The sequence below is a fragment of the Apteryx mantelli genome, unplaced genomic scaffold (genome assembly GCF_036417845.1).
Source record: "Apteryx mantelli isolate bAptMan1 unplaced genomic scaffold, bAptMan1.hap1 HAP1_SCAFFOLD_40, whole genome shotgun sequence".
Classification (NCBI taxonomy): domain Eukaryota; kingdom Metazoa; phylum Chordata; class Aves; order Apterygiformes; family Apterygidae; genus Apteryx; species Apteryx mantelli.
The window spans coordinates 28,502-49,554 of record NW_027118755.1 but is presented as its reverse complement, the minus strand read 5'-3'; the positions used below and the strand labels follow the sequence as shown (position 1 = coordinate 49,554).

The 21,053-nt window shown below is 52.7% G+C and overlaps 2 long non-coding RNA genes across 3 annotated transcripts; both read left to right on the top strand.

Annotated features, from left to right (window-relative positions):
- Nucleotides 1-16,583: 16,583 nt before the first annotated feature.
- LOC136996516 (uncharacterized) lies at nt 16,584-17,810 on the top strand. The gene is made up of 3 exons (XR_010887570.1): nt 16,584-16,648; nt 17,069-17,130; nt 17,757-17,810. It is a non-coding gene; the product is annotated as an uncharacterized lncRNA (long non-coding RNA).
- Nucleotides 17,811-18,483: 673 nt separating this feature from the next.
- On the top strand, nt 18,484-20,769 carry LOC136996515 (uncharacterized). Of its 2 annotated transcripts, XR_010887569.1 has the most exons (4): nt 18,484-18,519; nt 18,943-19,114; nt 19,998-20,082; nt 20,660-20,769. It is a non-coding gene; the product is annotated as an uncharacterized lncRNA (long non-coding RNA). The 2 variants fall into 2 exon arrangements; XR_010887568.1 differs by lacking the exon at nt 18,484-18,519 and having other exon boundaries at nt 18,600-19,114.
- Nucleotides 20,770-21,053: the final 284 nt, after the last annotated feature.

Below are 21,053 nucleotides of genomic sequence, written 5' to 3'. Positions count from 1 at the left end.
TCGGGGAAATCCCCACTATACCCCCCCGGGAACTTGTAAACATTTAGTGATAAATATCACTCGTCCGGAGGATCTGGGATGGTTTTTGGGAAAGACCTGGGGAGTCCGGTTCCGGGAGTCCGGGACCGATAGAGGTGGATTAATTTTCATAAAGAAAGAAAGTGTGCGACCTACTCCTCAAGCAATAGGGCCGAATCTAGTTGTTAAAGGGGTGGAATCAAGAATCAAACCCACGAGTGTGATCATGAATTCGACAAGTATTCCTATGAACCACCCCACCCCGAAAGATACTGTTGTGATCTCAGAAAGTAAAGCCACAGAGGGGGTATACAATCCTCTGTGGAAGGTTGCGCAAGCAACCTACAAAGTATTAAATGCTACAACCCCTAGTATAACTACCCATTGCCGGTTATGCTACGACATAAGACCCCCTTTTTATGAAGCAATAGGAGTAAATATGACATATACTTTAAGCAGTGATTCCGACTCACATTGTCAATGGGAAGATAAGAAGAAGGGGTTGACCATGGAACAAGTTACGGGAATGGGAATGTGTATTGGCAAAGTACCAAAACCAAAAAGAAAGCTGTGTGGGTCTATAACATTGCAAACCTACACCTCCGAAAATGGATGGATTATTCCCACCAAAGCAACTAGATGGATATGCTCAAAAACGGGCCTAACTTCCTGTGTCTCCCTAAAGGTACTCAGTGGGTCCCCAGAATATTGTATACAAGTGGAAGTAGTTCCAAGGATCTTGTACCATCCAGAAAATGTGATGTATGATCATTGGGACACCCCTCACCCGGTCTGAGTAAAGAGGGAACCAATCACCCCAATTACTATAGCCACCTTACTGGGCCTCGGGGCAGTGGGAGCGGGAACCGGAATCTCCTCCTTAGTGATGCAACAGCAGAGCCTTAGCACCCTACGGGCGGCAGTGGATGAGGACTTGGAACAAATAGAAAAATCCATTACAGCCTTAGAAAAGTCGTTGACATCGCTATCAGAAGTAGTGTTACAGAACAGGAGAGGGATGGACCTCTTATTTTTGCAACAGGGGAGATTGTGTGCAGCCCTAGGAGAAGAATGTTGTTTTTACGCGGATCATACAGGAGTTGTCAGGGATACTATGGCGAAACTGAGAGAAGGCCTTGAAAGGCGTAAAAAGGAAAGAGAAGCCCAGCAAGGGTGGTATGAATCATGGTTCAGTCGTTCTCCCTGGCTAACAACCTTATTGTCTACAATCGCGGGTCCATTAGCTTTACTAGTACTTGTGTTGACCTTTGGGCCGTGTATAGTAAATAAAATAATTAACTTAGCAAAAAGCAGACTCGAAGCTGCCCACCTACTGTTGATAAAAAGTCAATATGAACAACTAAAGGAAGATGAGAGTAAGCATAACCCTATGCTCTCCCTGGCACAGGAGGCTGTTGCTCGATTTGATGAACAAATTAAAAGGGACCAAAACAAAAAGGGGGAATTGTGATATGTGCTAATTTGTTGCATCAAAGTGAGAAACAGCCTTGGGAACATCTTGTATTGTGGTATGTGCTAATTTGTTACATCAGCAAGAAACAGCCTTGGGAACATCTGTGGGAACATCCTACAGCCTGTGGTGGGGGGCATGCACTCCGCCTGAGAAAACTGAGTTGAGCTAGCGAAGCGGCAATGTTAGTTTAGATAGCCTAATATGGCGCACAATGCAGAGGAAGACTCCAGCCTTCATCCCCACGACCACCAGAGGGCTGAAGAAGACCCCCTAGCAACAGCCGGCGCAACCGCAGAAGTTACGGGAAGCGCCCCGTATACCCGGAACTGGAATCTCATACAAGGAGACTGTGAGGGGGGGGGTGCACGCGCCGTTGGTGGAGCAGGAGACTCCCCGGCCGCCCAGCGCTGTTTTGCTTACTTGTGACTTGCTCAATTATTCTATTAAATTGGGATTTATGCAACCCGGCCCGAGTGGTTGTCAATTTGTCACGTTTACCTATAACATAAGGCATATCAGGTGAACTTGGGGGCTGGTTCATCTGGTGATATCCCGAACCCCCGCAGTCATGTTGGACAACCTGATAAAATTTTCGGTTGTGAACTATGTCTCAGTGGCCACCCAGACAGGGGAAATCCTCCAGGAAATGGCAAGGGCATGCCCTGCGAGAATAACACCAGAGGAGGTGGTCCACCTAACCCAGAATTTGACCTTTTATAACTCGGACGTGACCGGTTGGGAAGGGACTTGTCCCGACCCGACCTTGAATTGCACTAAAGAACTGCCAGAGGTTTATGAGGCCTTGGAACCTGTTGAATCATCACCAATGATTGGGGCTGAAAAAGCGCCAGAGGAAGATGTGATAGACATGGAACCAAGAACTCCCTCCGGCCCTGCAATTCTACCAATAAATACTATAAATCCCATCCTTGATGCAATGGGGGGAATGACTGATGTGGGAACACCAGTCGTGAAGATCCTAGATCAACATCCAGCATGTCCTTGCTGTGGTATCAGGATGGGGAAAGTTGCAGCTCTAGTCAATCATCTCAAGAGAGCCTATGGTCGGCAACGAATCCTCTTTCAGTGTTCCCATTGTGGGAGGACAAATATCAAACACCACAGTATTGCCTGCCACTTCCCGAAATGCCAGGGAGCTCCAGATACTCAGAATCAGGAAGAAGCCCCGGAGGAACCTGGAATATGGCACTGTGGGGAATGTAATCGAAAATTTAAAACCAAGAGCGGCATATCACAGCATAAAAGACTTATGCACCCACTAACTAGAAATCTGGAGTGGATTGAAGCAACTCGACCGAAGGAAAAGAGCCTGCGAGGAATGCACAAGAGCTGCTGGACAGAGGAAGAGACGGCTCTACTGCTAAAATTGGAAGAGAAGTTTAAGACCGAGCGCTTCGTCAACAAACTGATCGGGGAGCATTTGCCCACAAAAACGGCAAAGCAGATCAGTGACAAAAGACGGCAGCTTGCGGCTAGTGCCAAGACTGCGGCAACGCCTAGAAGAGCAGCAATAGAGCGCGGTGGGGAGCCCCCGGCAGAGAAGAAAAGGAATGCGAGGATAAGAATGGAATATAGAAAGATTATAACAGAGAGGATACGGGCAGGTTCCTTACCAACAAGCCAAATGGTTGCATACAAGAGGATTGTAGAGGATGGAGAGGATGCCCGGAGAGTCATTGAAGCGTCAGCACTAGAGTGGCTGACACAGCTGGCAGGAAAGATCGCCGCAACAAAATTGAAACAAAGAAGAAAGCACCAAGTAAAACTCGCACCTGTGAAGAAGGAAAGGAGATGGATAAAGAACAGGGCAGTGAGAAGGGGATTATACCTGCGATACCAGTGGCTCTTTGAGACAGATTGCAAGAAGCTCGCTGGTATCATTCTGGATAACATTGAGGCACTGAAGTGCCCCCTTCCAATGAGCGAGCTATATGGCTCGTTTCAGAGGAAATGGGAAGAGGGATCCCCATTTGCTGGATTGGGTGCTTTCCGGAGTGCTGGAATAGCGGAAAACTCTGCATTCAAAGAAATGATCTCCTCAAAGGAGGTCCTGAAGAACATCGCGGAAATGAATAAGAACTCCGCTCCCAGACCACACAGCCTGTCCCTGAGGGACGTTATTAAAAAGGACCCTCAGGGGAGCCAATTGGCTGAATTGTTCAACCTGTGGCTGCTGGCTGGAAGGATCCCTGATGGGATCAAAGAATGCAGAACAATCCTAATACCAAAATCCGCGGATCCGAGTAAAATTGATGACATAAACAATTAGCGGCCTATTACCATCGCATCGGTAATCTTAAGATTATTCTCACGGATCCTAACAGCACGACTGCAGCGAGCCTGTCCAATTAACAACCGCCAAAGAGGGTTTATCTCAGCCCCAGGCTGTGCAGAAAATTTAAAGCTCCTGGAAGTGCTCATCAGGCATGCCAAGAAAGATCACAAGACACTGGCAGTCGTCTTTGTGGACCTGGCGAAAGCCTTCGATTCGGTCAATCGACACCATATCCTGGAGGTCCTCCGACAGAAGGGCGTCAATGATCATATAATTGACATCATCACCGACTCATATAACAACTGTGCAACTAGGCTTGAGATAGGGGAAACCTGTTCTGAAAAGATTAAGATCCTCACCGGGGTAAAGCAAGGTGATCTGATGTCCTCATTACTAGTCAATTTAGCAGTAGACCCATTATTATGTAAACTAGAAGAGATCAAAGAAGGATTTAAATATGGTAGCAGCTCAATATCATCATTAGCATTCACAGATGATCTGGTCCTACTCAGCGACTCATGGGAGGGCATGCAGAAGAATATCCAAGTGGTGGAAGAATTCTGTCATGCTACAGGGCTGAAGGTGCAAGCTAGGAAATGCCACGGGTTTTTGGTAAGGCCCACAAAAGACTCATACTGTTAACAGCTGTGACCCGTGGGAAACTGAAGGGGCTCAACTCCATATAATTGAGCCCGGCAGCTCTGAGAAATATTTGGGCCTGGGAGTAGACCCATGGGTTGGACCCTCGAAGCCAGAGTTGAAAGAAAAGCTTGACACCTGGGTGAAAAACATCAGGGCAGCCCCATTAAAACCACTACAGAAAGCAGAAATCTTGAACAGGTATGCAGTCCCACGGGTGCTGTATGCAGCAGATCATTCTGGTGTGAATGCCTCATACCTCCAGACCCTGGACCTTGCCATTAGATCGGCAGTGAAGAGCTGGCTTCACTTACCTCCCAGCACATGTGACACCATCTTATATGCCAGCACAAGTGATGGCGGCTTAGGAATTGCGCGGCTGGCGAGCCAAATTCCAAATATACAGGCTTGCTGGTTGCATCGAGTTGCCCAGTCCTCTGATATCATCACGAGAACTACTGTTCTCGAAGAGGGGATCCAGAGGGAATACAACAAGGTATGGATCGCCGCTGGAGGAAGGGCTGATAAGATTCCATCGATCGGAGAGGAACTCCTGATGACAACTCCAGTTGTACTGGGAGGCGGCGAGGCTTCATCCGAATGGGAGATGTCATCACCCAGAGTCATCTATCCGGTTCCTAGCAAGTGGAGAAAAAGAGAGTTAGAAAATTGGGCCAATCTAAGATCACAAGGCCGCGGTATAAAGAACTTTGAAAATGACAACATCAGTAATGATTGGCTCGTTCATTACCGGGGTATTCCCCACAGGAAGCTATTAACAGCAATACAGCTGCGGGCCAATGTCTATCCCACTAGGGAGTATTTGGCACGGGGGCTGGGAGAACTGTTCCAAAGGGGTGCAGGCATTGTCCTGCGGAGTTGGAAACTTGTTCCCATATTATCGGATACTGCCCGGCAGTTCAGGAGGCCTGGATTCGCAGACATAACATCTTGTGTGGAATGCTGGCTGAAGAGGCCAAGAGACTGGGGTGGTTGGTGTATATCAAACCGAACCTCAGGGATAACAACAATGAACTCTTTCAGCCGGATTTGGTTGTAGTTAAGGAGCACCGGGCGAAAGTAGTGGATGTAACTGTTTGCTACGAAAGTGGGTTGTCATCTCTAGGTGACGCCACGGCAGAGAAAGTCCGGAAATATCAACATCTGGAAGAACAAGTGAAGGAAATGACGAATGCGGGAGAGGTGGATTTCTTGGGATTCCCGATTGGCGCTAGAGGGAAGTGGTATAAAGGCAACGAGAGTCTCCTCACTGACCTTGGACTCTCCACCAGCCTCTTGAGGAGGATAGCGAGACTCTTTTCACAAAGGGCGCTCCTGTCCTCGGTGGACATACTCCACATCTTTACAAGTAAAGGTAAGGATGTGTAATTTCTTTTGATTGACTTATATACTGTGACTTTGCATATACAAAGTCCGTCTTCAGAAGGCAACAGTAAAATTCTTCACACAGACGACGTGGGGCTTGCTCTGTCTTCTGTACCGCTGAATTTTGCTCTTGCCCGGCTCCCTTGTGGTTGAGCCTGGATAATTGTGTCATGGGATCTAGTCCCCAGATGACGCTTCACCAAATTTGACTCGGGTGGACAAGCCGCCTACCAAGGCCAACTCGGAAAAGGTGGCATGGAATGTTCCATGGTTCAATAATAGCCAAATGCCTCATCATCTAATTAGTGACGCACAGGAATGGATGAACGAGATTCCCACTGTCCCTACCTACTATCCAGCGAAACCACAGCCAAGGGAACGGGCTTGGCGGAATCAGCGGGGAAAGACGACCCTGTTGAGCTTGACTCTAGTCTGGCGCTGTGAAGAGACACGAGAGGTGTAGAATAAGTGGGAGGCCCCACGCACGTGCGACCCATACCACGGCCCGGCCGCCAGTGAAATACCACTACTCTGATCATTTTTTCCACTTACCCGGTGAGGCAGGGGGGCGACCCCCGAGGGGCTCTCGCTTCTGGCGCCAAGCACGTGGCGCATGCCGGGTGCAACCCACTCCAGGGACAGCGTCAGGTGGGGAGTTTGACTGGAGCGGTACACCTGTCAAACCGTAATGCAGGTGTCTTAAGGCGAGCTCAGGGAGGACAGAAACGTCCCGTGGAGCAGAAGGGCAAAAGCTCACTTGATCTTGATTTTCAGTCAATCGCTCCTGTCTTTTTTTTTTTTTTTTTCCTCTCCTTTCCCTCCGCTGCTCGGGAGCGGGTTGATCTGGTGACCCACGAGCAGCTGCCGATAGGCGGGCAGCAGCAGCGGGTCGACCTCCGGCGCATAACTGCCCACGCGGCAGGCTGCGGGGTAGACGTGCTGCCCCGCTCGCCCGCTCCGCTCGCGGCGACTGATCCGCCGGGCCGAGGGCCAGCCCGAATGCGTGGGTCCGGGGGTAGACCTGGTGTCTCTCTGCCCACTTCTTTTTTTTTCCTTCCCCCCGCCCTCCCCCGGCATTGGCAGGTAGTCCTGTTGCCGCTATACCGGGGCGGGTGGTCTGGCGGCCTTTTCCCTGGGGAGGGCGCCCGCCCGAATGCGCAGGTCCCGGGGTAGACCTGGTGTCGCGGGAACTTCCCCTCCCTTCGGGGGGGGTGGTAGACCTGGTGCCCCTCTCCCGGGGCGGCGCAGAGTGCTCGTCAAGGCCCGGACGGCGGGGACGGGACGGGGACGGCCGTTTTTAACGGTTCCGGCGTGCGGGCTCCGGGTCGACCTCGTCATGCCGCACCCTCTGCCCTGCGGCCCCCCCCCCCACCTCGGAGCTGCAGGTTGCCGGCCTGGTACGCCCTTCCCCGTGTGGCGGGCCGTGCGGGGCGGGGGGGGGCGGGGGGGGGATGTCGGCGGAAAAGGGTGGCGCGCGCGGGCGCGGAATCTACTTCCCTGAGCGCCCGGAGAAAAAGCCCGAGAGTCCCTGGGCGGCGGCGGCCGGGGGGGGGGGGGCGGCGCGGGGTTCCAAGAGTCTTCCTCAGCCCCCAGCAACGCGCCATTCCCGAAGCTTCGGAATGCAACGGTCGGGGCCGGCCAGCGAAGGGAGCGAGCAGGCGACAACGAATGGGAGGGGAGGCAGAGGGGCCCCGGGGGGGGGGGGGGTGGTAGTGCCGGGGGACAGAGAAAGACAGACACACAGTGCCCGCAACGGTGCGGATTCGCGCACGAGCACCCTCCCCTTACCGCGGGGCCGCGGGACTCCCACCTTGCGAAGGAGCGAGCGCAGCAGGACTCCCAGCGAGGTCCGGTCGCCGCGGGGAGGGGGGGGGGGAGGGGGTTGGGCGCTGTTGCGGTGTGGCGACGGGCGCGTGCGGCACCTGCTTCCCCCAGCGCCCGGCCAAGATGGCGGGTTCCGGCGGGCCGGCGCCGCCCCGCCCCGCCGCGGCCCCGTGCGCCTGCGCGGATGGCGGGGGGGGGGGGAAGGGGCGCTGCTGGGGAGAGAGGCGAAGGGAGGGGCCCTGGGGGCCCCCCTGCTGCTGCCGCCTCGGGACGCCGATCAGCTTGGGGTCAGGGATTCTTCCTCAGCCCCTAGCGACGTGCTGGCCACGAGGTTTAGGAACGGCCGGGGCCGGGGCCGGGCATTGAAGGGAACGCGAGGGAGCAAGCAGGAGACGATGAAAGGGGAGAGGGTGTTTGGGGGGGGAGGGCACGGGGCCGGCCGGCCGACCGATAATAAAAGAACAATAGAAAGAAACGGCGGGGGGTGGGGGAAGTGAAAGAAAGAAGAGAAAACACCACCGCCACCACCAGCGAAAAGAACCGCGCGCGGGAAAAGCAAGCCCAAACGGCCACTGCAGCAGCCTACATTCGTAAACGAGCCCCTTCCCCTGCCCTAGCAGGTCAGGTCGGGGGGTGGGGGAAGCACACGGTCACATTCCAGCCTGTGACTATAGTCAATTCATCTTATCCTTCACAGAGTGGTGGTAGGGTCACCTATAGCCTCTATGCCATAACTAGTGTGTTGATAATTTATGTGCTTACAGGTCCACAGCAAGCAAAGGGTTTTTAGCATAAAGTATTGCTATTAATTATGTACTAATTTGTATGTCTTGGGTGGTTGAACTCAGGTTGTTTTATTGCGTAGCAAACCTTTGCATACAATTTGATTATAAGCAATAGACATCATAACGTTAGAGTTAGTAAAATCACGACTGGATGGAGCATGAGATTAAAACTTCCCATTGCTGTGGGTGACCATCCGAGAAGAGTTTCCCACCAATGATGTTCTCCATCTTTTTTCACTCTTTCCAGAACATGGTGCCTCTCTTCTGCATCATGACAAACAGTGATTAGGGTTCTTTGTCCATTGTTTTGGATGCCTTTCAGCAGTTGACACAGGTCATCGTGTTGTAGTAGTTTTTTCGCCAGTGTAAGTTTCATTCCGATGGGGGTAGGCAATAAATCTCAATTTAATATATAATTAGATTGTAACAACTGATGAGACGTAACAGGAGCTGAATAAGTAAAATTGCATCCCATAATTTCAGTAAAGTTACAAACAAATGTTTGAGTGCTTGCTTGTATCTACAGTAATGTTATCTCCAAGTATAAAATCACAAAGGGTTCTCATACAAACACGTCCTTTTCCAAGATATGCAAGTACAATTTCAGGGGTTTCATCTGGATCTCTTTCAAAATGACAAGGTCATTTTGTGTCAAGACAAATGTCTTGGGCTTTGGTGGTATTCCTCTCACAAATAAATCCTTGTTCCCGTACAACACATGCGTTAACATCAACGGTTTGCCATTTGTTTCCGTTTTGTTAGGCCCATACTCGAAGTTCTAACGCATAGAGTATAGTGCCATTATGATTCAATCCCAGCACAATGATTGGGTATATGGTGTATACTGAAGCATTGCGTATTGTTAAGACAAAGGCTGTGGCCTTATTGTTGATGGGGTCATAAGTAAAATGGACTAAATGCCACCAAGGTTGGGAGTCTTTTTCAAATTTAGTTGCATTATCACAAATTACCTTTTGAATTTCAGTGGGTAAGGTGCCTCTTTGCCTTCTCTGATAATTGCTGCTGCCATAGATTACATCCAGAGTTGAGCTTGGATACAACTAAGAGCTAGAGAAACATTATCTTGGGCTACACCAAGTGCATCCACAATCAATTGGTGGTCCTTTTCATTAATCCTTTCCCACTGAGGCAATACGTCGGACAGGAGCCATTGATTAGTACTCAATGCTAACAGGGAAGATCGTAGTGGGTGTTCCAATTTATTTCAATCACCCATTGCGGTGCTTAGTTTATTTATGAGCACTTCCGCATCTATGCTATTCAAGACTCCCAGTCCAGTCCCTAAAATTCTGGTTGCATCTCTCTGTGTTCTTTTTGGGGAGGTGAGGATTTATCCATGTAGCCAAGATGACCATCCTGCATAGGATGTGCTTAGGAATTGTGAGCATGTGGGCTTTACAGCAGAGATATTAATTTGCATTCATAATTCTACTCGCTTGAGTGACTGGGAAGGGTTGACTAGGACCCATTGTTGGCTTACATATTTGATGGCATAGGGTCTGATTTCTGAAATCTGTGGGGATAGCTTTTTCTCATCCTTTTAAACAGCAGAGGTATTTATGCTGGGGGGAAAGGTTCTTCTTCTCATCTTGTTGGATGCTGCAAAACAAAAAGGTAGAATAGACTCATCTCGGTGGGGTTTTCTGGACAGGTTACCCCATCAAAAAGAAGGAAAAATCCATCATGCACTAATTCTATGTTTTGCACTACTGTTACCAGTAGCTTCCTATCTATATATTGGTACAGTTTCACATCTGGAGAGAGTGAGATTGTCTGTAAAAGCTTAGCAAGTGCAGCATGAGCAATTCTGTGTGAATGTTCATACCCCTGTGGGAGTCTGTTAAAGGTATATTGTATTCCCTCCCAAGTGAAAGCAAACTTCTCTTTATCCTCCTCCTGCAAGGGGACCATAAAGAACATAGCTTTCACATCTAGCACCGCCATCCATGGGTATGCAGCTGCTTGTAAAGTAGCTGTTAAGTTTGCAATATTTGGTACAGCAGCTGTTAGTGGGGCTGTATCAGCACTCAGGCGCCGATAATCAGTTGTCAAATGCCACTTCCCATCTGGTTTCTGAACTGGCCAGACAGGGCCAGGCATGGGGCGTGGGTTCTGGAGATAATCTGTCATTTCTCCAAGTCAGCTGTGGCTTCAGAAATTCCATTTTGTGCCACAGCAGAAATTGGATATTGCAGTATGCTAGTAATTTTTGAATCAGGGAGTGCAGGGGCTGCGTGAAGTACACTCACTGCAGCCTCCCTATTTCTACTGGGGTTGGAGTCGAAGTCTGAGCTGAAGGACCACGCACTGTCATCTGGCAGGCTCCAGGTTCATCCATTTAAAGCAGCAAAACCTAAAAATTTTTTTCATTGTGATCTTTAACTGCAAAGCCAGTAGTCAACATGCGCCTCTCACCTGGGAGCCATAAATTAACCTTGGCAGTTTGGCACACAACACTTGCTCTGTTCACACCAGTAATTTTAACTCTTTGCCATCCGGATCGCACACCCATCCCCATCTTCTTGGCATTTTGTTGTGTTAGTATTGAAATTTGTGCTCCCCTATCTATTAAAAACTTCACCAATTGTCACTGAGGACCGACTGGAATCAAGATATATGGGCCATTATCACTTATCCACTGATAAACCTCCACTTGCTGGACAGGCAGACCCAATTGCCTTCCGGGCATTACTTGCCTTTTTGCTTCATGCCCTGCAATTCTTCCCTAAGGGGGAGGAAGGGATTGTCTCTCTCTCTCTCTCTGGGAGCTGGTGCCAGAGGAGTCAAAGTACGTTCCTTCCTTTCGCCATTATCTCGTTTCTGGAATGCTTCAGTCAGACTCAAGATAATGCCAGTAGACTGACCTTGAATCGTGACTCTGGGAATGCCTAGGGCTAAGGCTTTCCTCCACAATCCATTTCTCCATTCTTGAGATTCTGTTTGTGGGTCTTTAGGCTTACTTCCCTTCGATTTAGTTTCTGTTCCCCATGGGGGTATCACTGGTCTCACCCTACGATCTCCTCCATGGGACTTCAGGTTCCTGTTCTCATCTGATGGATCTTCCCAGCCCATTTCACGGCTGTGGTTAACAATGCCGTGTATTAATACTGCCCATGTAGGGAGTTGCCTGCGGGGGGGTATGTGGCGGGGTGTTGTTATCACCTAGTCTTTCACTGCATTCTGTGTCTCTTCTTATCTCATCCTAATTTATAATTAAATAGGGTTTAAGAATTGCTGGGGCTCCTCTAATGAGTGGTTTTAACACTGCTGAATCTACTATAGAAGATATTGGGATATCACCGCGTCCTCTTGGTGCATGGCTTGTATGTAAGCAGCTTTTGTGACAGCTGTGGAGAGCTCACTTATAATTGTAATGGGGATTATGGAAGGTTCACCTCGCTCCATTGTGCCTATTCCTCCAGCCCAGTAAGCTACTCGACTGGTGATAGAATGGAGTATATCTGCAGAGTCAGGTCCTAAATGTAAGGAAACTCCTGGACCCCAATAGCTGTTTGCTATTCATCCTCACTCAGCGTTATTCGGTTGCTGCCACTTAGGCAGACTTGGCACAAGTATTCAGTTTCAGTTTCAGCTGTTTTTCTGCTCTCTCTCTCTTGCAAATTTGTCAATTGTAAGGAATCCCAGGGAGTGGTTTGCATAGTATGTCATGGAGCACCACCCCGAGGTCCCTTGTTTCCTTGGGTTTTAACAATGGGTCTAGCTTCAGAGTCGGGGGATTTGAGGGGAACAAAGGGTCATCTTCTCCTGGCTCGCTGTCATCGGGATCAGCCCAGATGTTTCCATCCCAGTCTTCAGGGGATACTATTAGTTTCCTAATCTGTACCATGTTGGGGGGCAGGCGTGGAACCTGCATAAGCGTCATCTCGACCTTTTCTCCCAAATTTTGTCTTTTCTCCTTTTCCTTCTGTAACTGTTTCTGCAGTTGTTCAATTTTCAAAGACAGGAACAACTCAGTTGTGGAAGAATGGTTAAGTGAACAGGGGCATGATTTCTTAGCAGTGAGCAATCCTGCCTTCATGATGAAGGGAGGATCCCACGGCTATGTGAACTGTCCTTGAGCATTCCTAGACCATTACAAAAGGGGAAGGCAAGTAGTGGTAAACAAGTCAAGGAGGGGGCCGACAGGAGTACAGCTAAACCAGCAGAAACCAGCTGAAAGCAAGGTTAGGAACAAGACACCTTTGTCAAGCAAAGGAATGAGCCAAGCCGAGACCATATCTGGAAAAGGAGCTCAGAGTTCATGGAAAAGGCACCTCTTCAGCAAGCACTAGGGACCACCAGAGACCCCCATAGAAGCCCCCTGGAGACTCAGCCCGCATGCGTAATGACTATGTAAATATGATAATTAGTTCCAGGAAATAGAATGAATATGTCTAATCATTCCGGGAAATGTAAGGCATATGTATGTGTCACCGAAATCGCCGTTTGGTAACATATGTAACAAAGCACTAGAAACTTTGGCTAATGCAACACGGGGCGTGCACGTTGGGCGGAGCGATCCCCCGTGCACCCGGCGCTGTAATGAAGAGAATGCCTGCTTCTTAATACTACCTTGGTGTTAAGGAGTTTTACTGCCGATTTCGGTGACAGTAGGGTAGGGCGATAGGACAATATTGTACTGTCCTGTATCATCTACTTGCCAAGTTTCACAGAGTACTTTGCCTTCCCTGACCCTGGCAAACTGTTGTCCTTTTGACATGTACCGTGTCATTCTTTGACATGTACCATGTCAATCTAACATCGCTTCGTGCACTGCAAACGCTGGAAAGTGCCATCAGAAAATGCCCACGAATACCTTCGGTATACGAGCTAGGGAAAACAACGACAACAAGCATCCAACAGCCTTCTCACTTATGGCGCAGGCAAGCCGCAGGGCGAGCAACGCGGGATACACCTCAGAGCGCGGCGCGCTGCGGCCGCAGCCCTCCCGCTCGGGGGCACAAGCGAGCGCGGCCGGGGCCGGGGCCGGGGCCGGGGCCGGGGCCGGGGCCGGGGCCGGGGCCGGGGCCGGCAGAGGCGCGGTGCTTGCCGCGAGCAGCATAGCAGCGGCTGCGGGGTGCGGGCGGCTCCTTGACGGCGCTCCTCATCCCGGGGACCTGCCTCAGGGAGAGACGAGAGCGAAAGCCGGCCCGGGCTGCGCCCGCCCCACCGCCGCGCGGCTCCGCGCCAGGCAGCGACGCCCAAGGGCTGCGCGCTCCTCGCCGCCGCGGCCGCCCAGCTCCCTCGCGACCCCTCCGCGCGCCGGCGGAACCGACCGGCCCCGCGCGAAGCCGCCCCAACCGCCCGCCGTCCCCATGGCGACGGCGGCGGCGGCTCCGGGCCGGTTGCCGCCCCGCCCCGCCCGCAGGGGGCGTGGCCTGCGGCCAGCACGCCCTGGAGCCGCGGCGGGGAGGCGCGCAAGCCCCGCCCCCCGCCATGTTGCCTGGTGGTGGCTGGCGCGGGGGGGTGTCGCGGCCCCGGCCCCGGCCCCGGCCCCGGCCCTGGCCCTGGCCCCGGCGGCGGCGAGGGGTGAGGCGCAGGGCAGCCTGTCCGCTGCCCTCCTCAGGCAGTCCGCAGCTGGGCGTGGGCCCGGGACGTGTGCTCAGCGGGGGCTGCTCTCGGGGGCGCAGGCTGCCTGCCGTCGCGGCATGCTGGCCGGGCTGGGGTCGGCTGTGCAGGCCACCGAAGCGCAGCAAGAATACTCCCGGCCACGGAGGGATTTATGCTCCCCGTCGAGCCGTGTGAGGTTTGGTGCCTCTGCCCTTCGCAGGGCGTAGCAGAAGGCGTCGCAAAGGGCGTTTTTGCTCTGTGTGGTGCGCTCTTGCTAGGCAAGCAGGTGAGGAGCGAGGAGCTGAGCAGCCAAGTTCACCTTGGCTGGCCTTGTTGGGGGGGCTGGGATGCGCCTGGCTGCCCGTTCGTTTTCCCGCTAAGAGCCGCTCTCCTATGTGTTCCTTCCCAGGACGTGCACAAGGTAACCAACGAAGCGCTGGAGAAGCTGGAAGGTAAGCAAGTGCAGATGCCCGATTATGCCCACAAATCGTCAGGTGCGGCTAGAGCACCCAAGCAGCGAAGGCAGGGCGCCTTGCAGAGCGCCTGCTGTCTAGCTGGACGAGATGTGCATTTGAAGGTCCCCAGTGGCAGGAGAGACAGGGTCAAAAGTCGAGGGGTGCCGCATGCTCGAAAGGCGCAGTGACTGACAGAGTGTGTAATGTAGGGGGTGGCTGTGTTAGCTTTCCTTTTCCACAGCCTTCTGGGCTAGTTGAATGAGTCCCTGCTGTGTGTTGCAGGGGGCTCATGCAAGGAAGACAGAGGTGACTATCACTGCTGGAGATGTAGGAACACGTAGTAGCACTTCTCCGGTTGACAGACCCACGACAGGCATCTTTTTCTTGAGAGAGGGGGGAGAACTGTGTTGGCACAAGTACTGACTGGATGGTGGTCAGGAGAAACAGGTGTGAATGGTGTCCCTTCCGTCTCCAGAGAATTGCCTCTACTGCCATAGGCAGGAAGCACGGCCCTAGCTTTCATTGGCACTGCTTAGTGAGCACAGGTGGGCACTGGCAGCCAGCACTGTTTTCTTGCCTCAAACTTAATTTGCCAGACTGTCCTGGCGTGGCACCAAAACTCTTTGCTGACTCCGTGAATCGTTACTTTGGGGGGAAAAAAATATAGCCTTCGTTTTCCATAGGGAAATTGGGGGCTGATTGCAGTCCCTGGAGATGCCATGAGGTAGCAAACAAAGCTAGAGTCAGATATGCTCCCTTGCCCTCCTCTAAGCATGTCTCCTGTCCTCTGCAGTCAAGAGCCCGGTGCCCAGAGCAGCAAGCAGAGGCCAAGCTGCAGGCCCAGCCCTTCTCTTATGGCACCGTGCCTTGCTCAGGCTACAAGAAAAGAGCCGCCACCGTGAAGCTGAGCCCCTGGCAGAGAACTGCTGAGTGTACGTGGTTGCTCACTTCAGTTAGCTCTGAAGGCCCTGGGGCTCAAAAAGTGTCAAAGCAGGCACTAGACAAGGCTGCTGGTGGCTGCCAAATCGCTGCCTCCTGGCTGGGACTTCAAAGAGTTTCATACTTGGTAGGAGACATTGTGATTTCCGAGGATTGCCTCTCTGCTGAAGAGGAGAGCAACTCCTGTTTCCTGTCAGGTTGAGCTTGGCCTGGAAATGTGGCGCTGCCTTTTCTACTGTGACGTCACCGACCGCCGTTGACATCACAAGCCATCGCCGCTGTGTGAGGTAGCAAGAGCAGGGCGGCAGCTGCGGGCTGCCCCTGCCGCTTGCTCACTCTCTGTCGTGACGGCAAGGAGATCAGAGCGCTTTTGGGCCACAGCTGAGCGAACAGGGTGCTTGGCAGCTGCGTCTCTGCACCTATGTTCAGAAACCGAGGCCAAGACGTACGCTGGTACGGATGTGCTGCTTTGGAGAGTTTTCGGAAGCCTCCTCTCTTTTCCTCAAGTGCCTTTTGCACCTAATCAGCCTGGGGTGGGGGTGTGTGTGGGGGATGGACGGGGGAAGAGCACAAGGACAGCCTCCGAGCTCAGTGTAAAGCTGGCTGAAGGCAACAGCAGATAGCGCGTGCCCTGTGTGCCTCAGACCCTTTTCTTTCTCGTAGGCAACCTGCGAGCCAAGGGCCTGTTCTCCAGAGCCCTGGAGTCTACGGGCAGGACCAACGCCAGCTTCAGCGTCCAGGTAAAAGGAAGCTGAGACGATTCTTAAGTGCAGCTCCCTCTGCTTATTTACATTCGCAATGCGGATCGTTTCATGGAAGGTGAACGAGGTGGTCAGAGGCAGAGCAGGAGCTGCCAGAAGCCCTGGCCGTAGGCTGTGCCGCAAGGTCCTAGGGACCATGACAGGCAGCTCTGCTCATGAACTAAGAGGCCGACCCTCTGTAGCCCTAACAGGGAAAAATGACCTCATGAATTAGTGATTTTTGGACTGAAGGGAATTCATTTCCCTTGCCCTGTGCTGCTTGCAGCTGCAGAGCAACTGACAGAAGCAGGAGCAAGTGCCCGAAAGAGGAGAATGCCTCCTGCCCTCTGCCGACACCAAGAGGACGAGTAGAACCTTAACATAGAATTCTGCATGAGCTCACTGCACTTTTTGCATCTTGACTGTTTTTCAGGAGCTTTCGGGCTCATCTTGCATTTCCTGCTGCTGAGCGTGATGTTTCCTCAGCGCTTTGTGCTCCAAGTTGTGGGCACTACTGCAAGGTAAAGCTGAGGGAGAATCTTTTCTTGCGAGTGGGGGGAGAAGTGTATGGGCGCAAGCACCGATTGGATGGTGGGCAGGAGAAAGAGGTGTGAATGATGTGCCTTCCGTCTCCAAAGAATCGCCTCTACTGCCATAGGCAGGAAGCACGGCCCTAGCTTTCCTTGGCACTGCTTCTCCTGTTCTGGAGTTAATCCTCCATCCCTAGCTGCTCAGTTCCAATGCTCGCCCTCCCGAATGCCCCATTGCCACCGCGGGTGAAAACTCGACCACTGGCTGGAGCTCGTGCGGGAGCAGGCCACTTCCCAAGTCAGGAATGGCAGCTGCAAGAGCTGCAGTCGCTACTGCTGCTCTGGAGTGTGCTTAGGAGCTGCAGAGCTGCAGCCAGCTTCAGCCTTCTTTTCCTCTGTGCTCCTCCATAGGCAAATGAAGGCTCGGAAGACGGTTCTGCTGGTGCTGCTTGCTCTGTTTTGCTGCCTTTTTGGTGAGTGTCTGTAGAGGCTGCAAGTAACGGTGGCTCTTTACGAGAGACGCAGTGCTTCCTTCTGCCTGGGTCCACGTAGACGGCTGTGGCCAGAGGAGCGCAAGTAGGAGCAGGAGGTCCCTGAGAGAGGGGTGGCCCGCTTGCACGTGCCTCCGAGCAAGGGGAGTGGGGATGGGAAGAGGGTGCCTTGCTTTTGCCCAGAGCTGAAGCCAGTTCTCCTAAGCCTGGGGAGAGGCAGTGGCTAGCCTGCCCTGTTCGCCCCACGAAGTGGAGAAGCTTCCTTCAGGAGAAAGGAGCATGTCCCGGGGAAGGACTCTTCATCTGTTCGGAGGCCCCTCTTCCATCGTTCTCTCTTGCCAAGAAGAAGAGTGGAGAGACAATGATGGCATGTGTGCCCGACCCTCGGAGTGGAGCAGGCAGCCCTGTGGAGGGAGGCAGCTGGTTAAGGTCTCACGAAGCGCTAAAAAAGCCCGGGAGATGCCCAGGGTTGGCTTGCCACCCTTCCCAAGTAGTCTGCAGCCTCAGAAGCGCTTGCATGCCTGAAGCACTGGAGCCCTGCTTGCACACAACTCTTCCGGCATGAGCAAGTTCCAAGTGTAAATAGAGCTTTGGTTTGTGACTGACAGGTGTTTACCACGTGGGGCTGCTTGATGGCGAAAGCATCTGGACGAGCAGAGCAGCATCGAAGGCCTGCATCTTCTCCTCTTTTAAAGCTGTCTGCCAGCAGGTGACCTTCTGAGTGCCTCAAATGAAAGCTGCTTCTGCCAGCCTTAGCTCAAGGGCATCAAGTGCGGCTTTGTTAAAAGTGCCTTTCTTTCGGGGGCTAGGGCAAGGTCCACGAGCCACATTGCCAGGTCTGTCAGGTGAAGGTGAATTGCTCTGGGCACCAGACATAGCAGAGAGCTGAACATGCTCCGCTGTTCTGCAGGTGTGGGTCTGTAAGTTTCTGCAAAGCACTGTGTTGCTTTTGAGATCTTGAGTCTTTTGGTTTGGCTCATTCTTTGCCCAGCCGTTCAACGTAGCAACCCCTAAAAAATAGGTGTGTGTGTGTCTGATTAAGCAAGCAACTTGATAGTAGAAGGGCTTTTTAAGAATCGATCTGTTGAATTGCAGGAAATTTCAAAGGCTAGATGCTTCTCGAATACCACACTAGGCAGTGTGAATTGTGTTCTCTTGCCTGGCAGTCTGTCGTGATCATTTCCCAGTGCATGATAGGGGAGTAGCGGAGTCCCCGGAGGCACGGTGTCTGTGCCTGTTTGCTTCCCGTTGCTGTAAAGGCCGTAGAGCTTCATTTCTGCAGTAGGCCTGTTAGTGTTTGGACTGAATGTTGCCTTTCTTGTCCCTCTAGGAGGAGTTTCCTCTCTCTGGCGTGCACGTGAAGACGCAGAGGTAAAAATGATTTCCTCTTGACTAGATGATGCTCTAGAGGAGCTCCAGTCCCGTCTCACACCATCTTCACGTGACACAATTCCCACAGCTCTTCCCCCACTGCCCTGTCTGCCTTTGCGCCTTGCCTTTCTCGCCGGTGGTCAGCTCTATGTCGAGGTGCCTTCGAGGCCTGGAGCAAGCCCTGCGTGAGCCCCTTAGCTAGGGCTGGGCTGTTGGAAGCTCCACCTTTCTGCTGCTTGACAAGGGGCATAGGGGTAGTCGCCATGCTGCAGCTGCTTCTGCAGCTCTCAGCCACTGATGGGAGTCCAGCCACCTGATGCTGCCAGTCACCTCAGGGAGCTTTGTTGCCTCTCTCCCATTCCCGTGGCATAGCAGCAGCCCGCCAGAACAGTGGTCTCTGTCTCTGTGGCGCACTTCTTCCAGGCAAGCGGATGAGGTGTTAGGAGCAGTACTCGGTGAAATCGAGACCCTCCAAGGACAGCTGCGTGAGCTCCAGGAAGTCCTTCACGCTCTGCGATGGAGCACAAAGGACATTGCCCGGCGCGCTCTCGGCGAAGCCCTGAAGCAGACTGAGCTCCCGGGCATGACAGGACAGGTAAGGGGCCATTGCAGGAGGCTCTCGTCAGAGATTTTTTTTCCGCAGCCCGGCACGTATGCTAGTAGGGTTCCCTGCCAGAGGCAGCAGAAAGGCTTGTGCTGCTGCAACAAGTAGGATGGGTCTCTGCAGTTGCTTCTTCTGTGGCTGCACGCTCCTTGCAGGGCAGCAGAGGGCCGCAAAGGGAGTTGCACTTGTCTTCAGCTCCTCTTCCTCTCAGTCTAGGTATCATCTCTGGTAACAAACTGGAAGGACAGTCCCTGCAGCCCCTATTTCCACCTGCTGCTGATGTGGCAGCCAGTTCTCCGGGAGACCTTGTAACGCAGCTGCCTGAGTGGCGCCTGGCAGCCTTGGGTTCACGTTGGCTTTGCTGACGCAGGGGCAAGCCGCTGTTCCAGCCAGGGTTCCTGCTCTCCTGCTCTGGGGAATGCAGTTGGAAAAGGGGCTGGGTCATAAGCGCTGTGGGCCATGAAGGCTCTCTCCTCGGCCGTTTGCTCGGCCTCCTACGACCCCTGTGCAGGCACTGTCAGCACAAGTGTTCTGCCCTAGAAAAGGTGTCCTTCAGCTCCAGGAGGAGCTCCTGCAAAGCAAGGAGGGAGCTGGTGGCGAGCCAGAGAGAGGCCGCTGCCAATGGCCTGCCCCTGTGCATTGTAAGAGGAAGAAAGACGTTCCCGCAACTTCAGCTTTCGGAGCGCTGGAGTGAGCAGCCCCGCTATTCTGATACTAGCCAATGAGAGCCGAGCAAACCTGGGAGCTTTTCAGGGAATTGCCAAGCTCCTTAGGGCAGAGTGCAACAGCCAAGTTCACCTTAGCTGGCCCAGTAGGGGAGCTGGCATGTGCCTCCTTGCCGCTAATACCTGCTCTCTTTTGTGTTCCTTGCCAGGATGCTCAGAAGTTAATCGATGAAGCACTGGAGAAGCTGGAATATAACCAAGTCCAGATGCCGGATTTTGCCCGCAAAGCATCAGGTGCGGCTCTAAAGGCACAGGAAGAAGCAAGCCAGGGCACCTCCTGTCTATGCTTAGGCCTATGTTAGCTTTCCTTTTCCACGGCCCATTAGCACAGCTGAACGAGTCCCTGCTGTGTGTTGCAGGGGGCTGACGCAAGGAAGACAGAGGTGACTATCACTGCTGGAGATCTAGGAAGACATAGTAGCATTTTTCAAGTTGACAGTGCAGTGCAAAGAGGCATCACGGTGGCAGTGTTCATTAGGACACAGCTATGCGGGCATCCCTTGGTTCCTCCTTGGGGAGCCCTATGTGGAGTCCATGGAAGTAAGAGTGGAGGGAAAGGAGGCAGGTAGCAGGGCTGCGACTGTTCACATACAAGACGGTTGTTCAAGAAGTCCTTTTCTCTCTGAGTCTGCCTGGCGTTCATGCATGTCAGGAACTGAAATAACTGTCGTAGGGGAGCGTCTCTGTTGCTTGTCTGAGGCCAGGTGCACAGCCTGCGTGGTTCCTGAGATGCTCCGGATAGATCACAGCCCTAGAAACAGATGCAGTCCTCGAGGGAAGGCAGGACTTGATGGGTGCATTCGTGTTTCAGGGGCTACCATCGTGCATTCCAAGACTTCTGCCTCCTTCCGCAATACCAAAGGAATACTCTACTGGGCTGGGCTGCCATTGCTGCACTCCATGAAGTCTCCTGAGGTTCTCCTTGAGGTAGGCCCAGCAAGAAACAGAGAGCAAGCAAGCTGGCGGGGGGGACCAAATGCACTGTTGAGAGTTTCCCTTTGCCACACGAACAGTGTGCATTGTTCTTCTTTCAGCCTGCAAATCAGCTGGGAAACTGCTGGTCTTTCGCCGGGAGTCAGGGTCATGTCTTCATCAAGCTGCCTAAAGCAATCTTTCCACGAGCTGTTACTCTGGAACATATTTCAGTGAGAGTGTCCCCTGGAGAAAACATCTCCAGTGCTCCAAAGGACTTTGCTGTCTATGTA